This window comes from Podarcis gaigeae, assembly GCF_964106915.1.
Source record: "Podarcis gaigeae genome assembly, chromosome: 5".
NCBI lineage: Eukaryota > Metazoa > Chordata > Lepidosauria > Squamata > Lacertidae > Podarcis > Podarcis gaigeae.
Window position 1 is genome coordinate 83,576,969 of NC_139681.1, and position 10,118 is coordinate 83,587,086.

Here is a 10,118-nt window from a genome sequence, read left to right on the forward strand (position 1 = left end):
GCCCAAGGATTAAGGCTTTCTGGGAGATGATCTATAATGAATTGAAAAAGGTATTTAAATATACCTTCTTGAAGAAACCAGAGGCCTTTCTCCTGGGCATGGTCGGCCAATTGGTGCCAAAGAAGGATAGAACTTTCTTTATGTACGCTACAACAGCAGCAAGAATACTCATCGCAAAGTATTGGAAGACACAAGTTCTACCCACCTTGGAAGAATGGCAGATGAAAGTGATAGACTATATGGAACTGGCGGAAATGACTGGAAAAATCCGAGACCAGGGAGAAGAGTTGGTGGAAGAAGATTGGAAGAAATTTAAAGACTATCTGCAGAAACATTGTAAAATTAATGAATGTTAAAATGATGTTGGATTGAAATGAAGCGGCCTTAGCAACAAAGTTAATAAGAACATGTAAAAATGGATTGATAATGGATGAAAATATAAAGCTATAATATGTTAAGATATAGAATTAAGATAAAAACAAAGAGGGTAAGGATTTGCTGAATTAACCATGTGAACTGGAATACAAAAAAGGGAGGTGCGAGGAGGTCAGGGAAATAAGTAAATGAAATATAAGGCATGAAAAGAATGATTTGTTTTTAATTCTTTTTTATTTTTCATGTATTTTGTATTTTTTCTTTGTATTTTTATACCTTTTAACTTTTATTTTTTAATTTTTTTTATTTATTATTCTGTAACTTTTTTCTGTCTGTAAAACTTTAATAAATATCATTTTTTTAAAAAAAATATTACATATGATTTCCTTCTGTTTCCCACTTCACGCTAACAAGTAATTTAAACTTTCCACTTTTATTGACCCTCAAAACAAGAGGTCCTCAATAACCGAAACCCCATAAATTTGTTTAGAACTTCCTCTATTAGCCATCGGCTTCTGTACATCATATCACTATTCTTTCTTCTTTTGTTTCAGAAACACTTCTAACCAACAGAATGATCATTCCTCACAGCAAAGACCCACAGTGCCCTGCAACAGTCTACTTTAAAGAATACTTTCAACTAAGGGCTTCAGCGGAACAGCATTTCCCCATCTAACACTGCAAATTAATCTCCATAAATCTTCCAGATGTAAAACTCACACAGTAACTCATTGCATTCCCGGCAATCAAAGGAAAATCAACTTAACTGATGTGTTTTAGTTAAATGGTAAGGAAATACTTTTAGCTGCCGCATGGAAAGCAGGAAGAAAGGCAAAAGGGGTATTATTAGATAGCCATAGCCTTGGAGGATTAAAGGTATGAAATATAATATAGAAAAGGGTACAGAGGTGAGATTATCTCAGGATAATTCATCCTTTAGGATTCTAAACTGCAGTGGAGGCAATCAAACCTGTTACCATAGCATTTCTTTTAATGCACAGATAAATCTGTAGTTCTTGTTTATATAGTTCATCCTCTGGAGGCACTAATATGATTCCCTTTAAAACTCAGGCTAATGAGAAAATAATGGAGAATTGTAGATATAAGCAATTTTCCCCCCACTGTCACTGTCATCATCTTTTTATACAGCCAGAGGGCTCTCTGAAAGTATAAGCTGAATTTATTTTATGTACTGCCGAACCTTTAACAATCTTCTTTTCACCAAGCTTTCTGATTCCAGCCTGAAGGGGAAGGGGGTGGGGGTGGGATAGGAAATGCCACGTTCCTGTCTAAACACATTTCTAAATCAGTATATCATCCATAAATTTAACCTTATCCCTAATAGAAAATTCAAAATCATAAGTCTTAAAACTTTGCCTTGGCAACGCTCATTCATGTTTTATTGGCTTCCCTGGGTTGCGGTGGAGATGAAATACTGTATGTGGCGAGGGACAAAGAACTGCCTATTGCTTGCAAGGTGTAGTGAACTGTGTAATGAAGCCATGTTTGTTTACTTGCCTTTGTACATAGCCTTTCGCAGCATCTTCTCAGCAGATTGGTAATCTCCTTTTGCCTAATATCTTATCCAGACTTTATGAATGCCAGCAGTGTGGAGTTGCATTCATTGTGTGCTGCAGAACAACAACAACAACAACTGGAACATAGGAAGCTACCTTATTCTGAGTAGGACCTCTTGGTCAATCCAGCTCAGTATTGCTTACACTGACAACTTTGCAGGGTTTCAGGCAGGGTGCATTCCCATGCCTATGTGAACATAGAAATCTGTCTTATACAGAATCAGACAGACCCTTGGTCCAGCTAGCTCAGGATTGTCTCTACAGATGGTCAGAGGGTCACCAGGGGACAATTTCCAGGTCTACATAAACATAGGAACCTGCCTTCTACTGAGTAAGACCCATTGGTCCATTTAACTCAGTTAAACAGGGTTTCCCAAACTTGGATCTCCAGCTGTTTTTGGACTACAATTCCCATCATCCCTGACCACTGGTCTGCTAGCTAGGGATGATGGGAGTTGTAGTCCAAAAAACAGCTGGAGACCCAAGTTTGGGAAACCCTGGTCTATACTAACTGGCAGTGGCTCTCCAGGGTTTAAGTTAGGGCGCGTTCCCAGCCCTACCTGAAGATGCCAGGGATTTTATCCAGGACCTTCTGCTTGCAAGACAGATGTTCTATGACCAAGCTATGACCCTTCGCCTAAGAATAATATTGAAAGCAACAAGACAGTGGCCTAAAGGAGAGAGAGAAAAGAGATAAAATATTGTTGCATGCCATCCCAATCTCTGAGTTGTTTGAGATTCCAGGCGCTTAGCCAGGGCTTGTGTTTCCTTGGGGAAATGAGGCACAGAAGAGACTGTGGTGTCTTTATGATATATGGTTTATTTACACATATATACAACCTGAGCCTACAATGGAGGGGTTCACAGCATTAACATTCCATTAACTTCTCCCATAGCCACAGCCTTGGATTCAAGCAGAGATTAGGCATGCTACTCTCTCCCGGCTTCTTTTCTTCCAAGTCACACCACTCCTTCCTAAACTCTCTACTCTAAACTCTGTTTTTTTCTGTTGAGGGAGTAGGCACCACCCATTTGCCGTCTTGCACTGAGCCCCTTAATAGCCCATCACCCAGGTGATCACCTCATAAAGAAACTAGCCTGGCTTATATTTTAACACTTGCTGGATCCAGGGGTTCAGGAAGCTAGCCTCGCTTGATTAAATTCTAAGATTTGGTGGATTCATGGATTAGAGATGTCTGGCAGCCACAAATTTCTAACAATATATGGGGTGGAGAGTTCATACAAGGAATGGCTGTTAATATTCTGGCTGGGGTTGGAGAAATTGAGATGGGAACAGATTCTTAACCAATATTCCAGGGTGACACAGTTTCTCCTCTCTCTCTCTCTCTCTCTCTCTCTCACACACACACACACACACACACACACTCAAAAGAAAAGAAAGAAAAAGAACAAAAGAGAAGAAGAAGAAAATTACATTAAAATATCATACAAATTCCACATATCGAGATTGCTCTGAATCTCCTGACTTCCCCCATCCCACCCATGCATTCTCTTAATTATATTTTCAAGTACATATCAATACTTTTCCAATTTTTCATCATCCTAAATTATCTGTACTTTTACATTACAAGTGTATTTAGAATCCTGCTAATGTTTTGGCCTGTTTGCAATGATTTTGTGTATACATTATAAACATTTCCCATTTTTAAAAAGTTCTTGTCTTCCTGAGCTTCCCAGTTAACTTTGCCATTTTGACATAGTCCATCAACTTGATTTGCCATTCTTCTTTGGTCGACAATGAAACAGTTCCCATTGTTTAATAAAAGCATTTGAAATTGGAGACTGAACAGGATTATTCACCCTATCCACTGTTAATATTGCAAGAAATAGTAGGTTTAGACTATGCAAGGTAGACATAGATTAAATGTTTAATCTATGGGTCTGTTTAAACAGAAGTCTGGGAATGTGCCGCCATGAAGTCAAGAGGTGAAGGAAGGAGCTGGTGGTTCCAATAGCTGCCACATTCTCATGCAAAGAGCCTTCTCCCAGCCCTCCTTCAGTGCTGTCAGCTGCCTCGGGCAGCATTTCCCATCTTCTTGTAGCATGAAAGAGCAAGATGCAAGTCAAAGTGACACAGAAAAGGCTGGGAGGTGGTTCTCCATGTTTGGCTGTAGTAGCTGTCAGAACCCATCACTACCGAAGTCACCAGGAAGGCTACTGGGTAAGGCTGGTCCATGAAGTCCTGTACACAACAACCTTATGGCTCCCATTCTGTGCTTACACACATTTATGTCCTGTTGACTTTGCCTGCATCTAGGCAGATACAGAAGGAATGTGGCACCTAACAGCAGTTTTCCAGCTGCTGAGCTGCCTGTGAAAGAACCTCCATCTTTGGTGATTCACAAGGGACATCTAGGGCAATGACCGAAGCTTTGTTTATCTCCGTGCACACAGGGAGGGCAGGATGTCATTGGTCAATAAATAAGCAAACAAGCACATGGAATTGGATGTAAGTGCATAAGTGATAACTAGGGATTATTTCCAAGGAAATGAGTAGGAAGAGGATTTTAGGTATAGCATATCATGCTCTAAAGCAAACTTTGGGTTAAATGGCCCAGTGGGCTAGCTTCCAAATGCATGACTATATGAAATTGTTTCAGGAAGAGTATTTTCTAAGGGTCTGTATGGACCCCAATATTTTCCTTGTGCTTGCAGTTAAAAAAGCAACATTCTGTTTCTGAATCACTCTGTACTCTGTCCAGTTTGATTTGTGATTCACCTTCTGAGATGCTGGGTGTAAAATGAAACCATATGTTCGCCATTCACTCTTACGGGGAATCTAACAATGACTCTCTCTCTCTCTCTCTCTCTCTCTCTCTCTCTCTCTCTCTCTATATATATATATATATATCCTTTTGGCAGAAGGAGATGAACTTTGTAGACACAGGACACACCATACCCACCCCACTAGGGAGGATTGAACCTTCCAGATTGCAGGTGCAAAGGCTTTCATGGGGGAAGTGAAAGTGGTTCTCTTTTCTCCACAAACCATATTAGGGCAATTTTTAGGCCAACCAAAACTCTAAGATCTGTATGAGTTTCATGTTTTCAGGACAGGAGCAGGGATTTGTCTTACTTTTCTTTACCTTAAAATAATTTCTTTACCTTAAAATAATTAAGAAGTCACCAATCACCTGTATACTTGCTTGTCCCCCCCCTTTTTTTAACAGCTTCACATCAGCCAACATAGCTTTCCTGGCACTCGCAAGTATTGGGAAGGGATATCCTCCAACAGAAATTGCAAGGTCAGGCTGTCCTTAATACTGCCTGCAGAGTGCAGATGAGCTCCAAATGATTTTTTTAAAGGAAAAAGAAAAGCTGTGCTCTGCTGTTGTTTTAATTCAGAGTTCTTCATTGCTCTTCAGGCAGCATTCTAACCACCTTGCTTCTTGCAAATCCTGTGGATCTAGATTATAGAAACAGAGACGTAAAAGCATATAGATATAGTGCCCAGAAAAGTAGAGAGTACAGAAAATCAGAGCAGCAGGCTCTGTGAGTTTGGATTTTATATCCCGCTTTATCACTACCCTAAGGAGGAGGAGGAGGAAGCAAACCCAGTTCACCAGATTATGAGTTATGGCTCTCTGCACCACAGAGCCCTGATTCGTCTGGGGGTACTTTGCCGACATCACAATTTGATTCAAGGAAGGGTAAAATGACTCCAAATCACGCCAATTTGCCTTGTTATTCTGCTGCAGCACAGAATCATTGCACACTCCTAGAAAAACATCACTGCCTTTGAGGAAAGAGGAGATTGTCTACAAAAACCCATATTTCAAGAAATCAACTAGGTTTTCCCACAGGATACTTACAAGCAGATCTACTCCCAAGTAGGGTACTCCATGTGAAATGTAATTTGCTCTCCTGCATCAAAGGAGATACAGATTTGAATGAGTGCCCTGCTTTTTCTCCCTGGTAGTTGTTCCTTAAGTATCCCTGTGTGCTTACTTGTGCATATGTCTCGTGGCATTGATTTGCTGGGATAAAGGGAATAAATAAATGTGTTTGTTAAACAGAAAATGACTGGAACGCCGTACTTCTGGACATTTTATTTTGTGCACTGTGTTGGTTAGCTGCTCAATAACCTAGGTTATTAAGCAATTTAAAACAAGTTCAATCAGCATAACGCAATCTAAATGCACAACAGAATCCAATAAAACACAGCCCAGCACCAGTACGAAGAGGAAACAAATGACAGTCACAGAACTAAAATCAACGCTATAAGGGCGCACACATGCAAATCAGAGACGTCGCTGTCAACATCTGTACTTAAATTATGTTAAATAAAGTTTAAAATGTCAAAATTATGTTAAGAGGCCCGGGAGAAGAAGCAAGTGTTTGAAAAGATCGATCGATCAATAAAATTTTATTATGCAGTCAACAAACCCATTGAAAACAAAATGAAACAACAAAAATGTATGATTTCTAACAAAAAAAAAAGAGAGTTAAGATATATGGTACATATATAAAAAAAAGGAAGGAGAAAAACAACCCTAAAATTGATAGCAGCAGCAGCTGGCAGGGAGCGGAGGCACGACACACCTGGTCTCCCATCAGCAACATCTCTAACACTTGACAGGAAGGGACAAACTGGTAGGGAGGTCTGGAATGCCAGACCGTCCCTATTGGTATGCCTACATAAACACCCTGCCATCTCACCATTCCCTTTCTCCTTCCTGGGAAGCATTATTGAGCCTGCTGACGGGAGGCCAGGTGTGTTTTGCTGCCCATCCTCATGAGCTGCTCTTGACGGATAGAATCCCTCTATGAAGCGTTATAGGAGAAAATATAATTCTAGGAATTCTGGAAGTATTGCACTCATTTCCGCAGATAAATAGGCTGAATACCACTCAGCAGACGGAAGCTATTGTATATCAGCCCAATTCTAACAGGTGTTTTCTGAGAGCACTCCAGTAGTTTCTGCCACATAAGAGAATTGGTGCTGTTAACTGTTGGAGTGTTGTGGGTATCAAGGAGTTCAGCACCACGAGACATGGGGCGTTGCCTAATTGGTCTATAGCTAGCTAGTATAAAGAGGCATGGTTGATGTTTTCATCTCCACTGTATGTAATCCCACCAGCATATGCAGATTCCTGGATGTAAGAAGACTGTTTTATGATGATGCAAGACTGCAGTTGAAACAAAGCCCTCCTTGAAATACTGCTTGACTCCTGAATGCTTCATGCGGGGCTTCTGTACATCACAGCATCAACTCATTAAAGGAATGATGAAGTGGTGGACTTGAGGACAACATTACAATGAAGGAAGTAAGAAATGCAAGGAGCCGGCGCTGGTATGCAAGGAGACTTATCTTTAGTTTCATGGTGAAGAGTCATAACTTAGTGGTAGCACATCTACCTTGCATGCAGAAGGTCCTAAGTTCCATCCCCAGCATCTCTAGCTAGGGTTTGGAAGAACTTCTGCCTGAAACCCTGGAAAGCCACTGCCAGTCAGTGTGTCCTGGTCCCGGGGGTTAATCAAGAGGCAAGATCCAAGTCCAGTCTATGATCGATGAGGCAAGATCAAGGCAGTCTGTAAAAGTCAAAGCTGGGTGCAGGGCAGGGTTCAGGCAGCGACTGACAACCACCAACGTTGCTCCCACAACTTGGGACTGGGGCTGGCTTTTATATGCCCCGAGGTATAGTGCCGCCCCGATCCACAGGTGACTCACCTCTCCTGACCTGGAGGCGAGCACTCCTCCTGCGGGAACTTAGTTCCCTCTACCTCTCTGCCCTGAGCCTCTGCAGCTCAGGAGAGGATGGAGGGTTACTGGACCCAGAGGCAACCCAGCTTCCTCTGACGGGGCTGAGAGTGGAGTACCTGGTCCCTCCGAGACTCAGAGGGAATCCACCATTAATCGTTGGAGCTGACCTGAGGATCCAGCATGGGTGAGGACCCTTCAGGCTCATGCCCCAACCCCAGCTCAGCTGGTTCTGAAGGCGGGGGATCCTGTGCAGGCTGGGATTCCTCAGGTTCAGCATCTGAATCCGAATCCCAGGCCATCACACAGTGTGGAAAGACAGTGGTCTTATTCAGTATAAGGCAGTATAAAGTGTAGCCCCCCTCCCACACTTTAGACATACAACCCATCATAACGATGATCATTTTGTTGTTTGCTCATATTGAATGAATCTGACTGATGTGCAACCCAAGCCTGCCAAATTTCAAACTCGCAGCTGGGTTTTCCATAAATACTCAACTGAAAAGCAGAACTGAAACCCCCAATTCCTCCACCCCCCTCAACTATCAGACAGACCTTTTGCCCTATACAAACAGGCTTTGTCTGATCAAGGAATTAATCATATAATTGTGACAGTTCAGAATATCAATTCATATCTGGAAGACTCAGGAAGGAGTCTCTCTGCCTTTGAGTCTCTACACCAATGCTGCTGCAACCTTCTAAAAGTAAGCCTGCTCTCTTGGGAGTCAAGGGGAGGTTTGCCATTAGATTTATGGATGAGTCACACACAAGACATCCGTCTACTCTAAATGCACTTTCTTCCAAAATCTTTTTGGCTTGGGCTATGGTTTAATTAGGATATTGTGTGCTTGAAGTGAAGTGCAGGTCACTAGAAAATCACAATAAATCTGCATTTCTGGTGGTGTACCTAATTGGACAGGAACCCAGCCAAAAGCATGATCTTGCAAACTGTAGGGTTCTGCACAAAATAACCCATGATATTTTTTAAAAAGTCATGGGCAGGCTTAGGCCTTTTGCAACTGTAAACTTGCCTTCTTGCATGTTCTTTGGTATACAAACATATTTCTGCACATTAGAAATGGTGTAATTCACAAAAAAGCTATATAGATTTTTGTGTGTGAGCAACTATGCATTATAAGAGGTGCAGGGGGGGGGGCTGCCACCCAATATAACAACCCTGTGCTGAGTCCCCCCACTTTTCAATTTGCAGAATAATTTACCACATTTTCACATTATCATGCTGTTTGCCACCATCACCGGTGAAACCCAAAAATGTGGATCAGGGAGAGGAAAAGTCCATATTATATGTTAGGAGGCAAAGTAAGACATATGGGATATATATGGGATAAAAGAAGGATTTAACCTGAGGCTGCTGTTCCTGGCAACACCTTATTTGCTTATTTTAAAGTGTAGATACTAATGGGGGTCAGGTTTGGTGAAACAGAGGCCCTCCAGATATTGTTGAACTAGAACTTGGGCATGCTGGATGGGGCTGATAAGAGTTGAAGTCCAACATCTAGAGAGCCACAGGTTCCTCATCCCTCTGTTCTGATGTAACTACAAGCCACTGTGTATTCAAGCCTTTGGTTTGTGCACTCCCTTCTCCTATTCCCTTTCCTCCTCTCCCACTCTAATTCTATTATTTCCACTTCGGTGCCAACCATGGTTTGCTGTTACATCAAAACCAGCAAATTGAGGTTTGCCCTTGCCCTCCAAACCAAGATTGCAAAGCATAGTTTGAAACAGGCTCAGTTGTAACAACAAAATTAGGAAAGAGTTGTACTAAAGAGGAAGTAGTTCATAGAATGAGAGCATGCAAGGGACGGGAAGAGGTTTGTTATTACATGGGAATTGGGTCTCAGATGGTTTCAAAACAACCCTCCAGCACTTCCTTTTGCAGAAGGGTTTTCTCTAGTATCATGTACTTGACATCATGGGAATTGGGATGATTCATTGAGGGCAGATTTGAGGGAAAACTCATTTGAATTTTCCATCTGACAAATCTCCTTTGAATGAGGTTATGTTTTAGATTGCCTTTAGGGAAAGACTTATAGTTGGGGAAATTCAATCTCAGGGGAGGATTTTATGGAGTCCAACTCTCATGTTGGACTTCTGAGAATTGGTGTATGAGGTACTTGAAACAGTGGAAGGAAAACATATTTGTCTGTGAGCTTCCTTGGCACACAAAAATTCTCAAAACCTACGTAGGAGATGACAAGAGACCTCAGTTCACCTCATAACACCATTCAACATGCCTACCATTTACTTGCTCTAATATCCCTTCCCTGGAGAGTTAGGGATGGGGGAAATTGCCTGTAGAATGTAATCAAGCTCTCAGAGCAGCTACTCATTTATATAATTAAACAAAGCCTGCCACTTTCCCATCCCAATGTTTTTCTCCCAGCTGGGCCCACTTCTTGTATCAGAGCTCAGCTTGTGGTGTG

General features: G+C 41.7%; 1 long non-coding RNA gene across 1 annotated transcript in view; it reads left to right on the forward strand.

The window, feature by feature from the left end:
• LOC310845123 overlaps window positions 1–4,931 on the forward strand; it is a 57,619-nt gene extending 52,688 nt beyond the window's left edge. Inside the window, exons 3-4 of the long non-coding RNA XR_014564483.1 lie at window positions 930–1,162; window positions 4,836–4,931. This is a non-coding gene — a long non-coding RNA (uncharacterized lncRNA). The remainder of the gene's footprint in view (window positions 1–929; window positions 1,163–4,835) is intronic.
• Window positions 4,932–10,118: the final 5,187 nt, after the last annotated feature.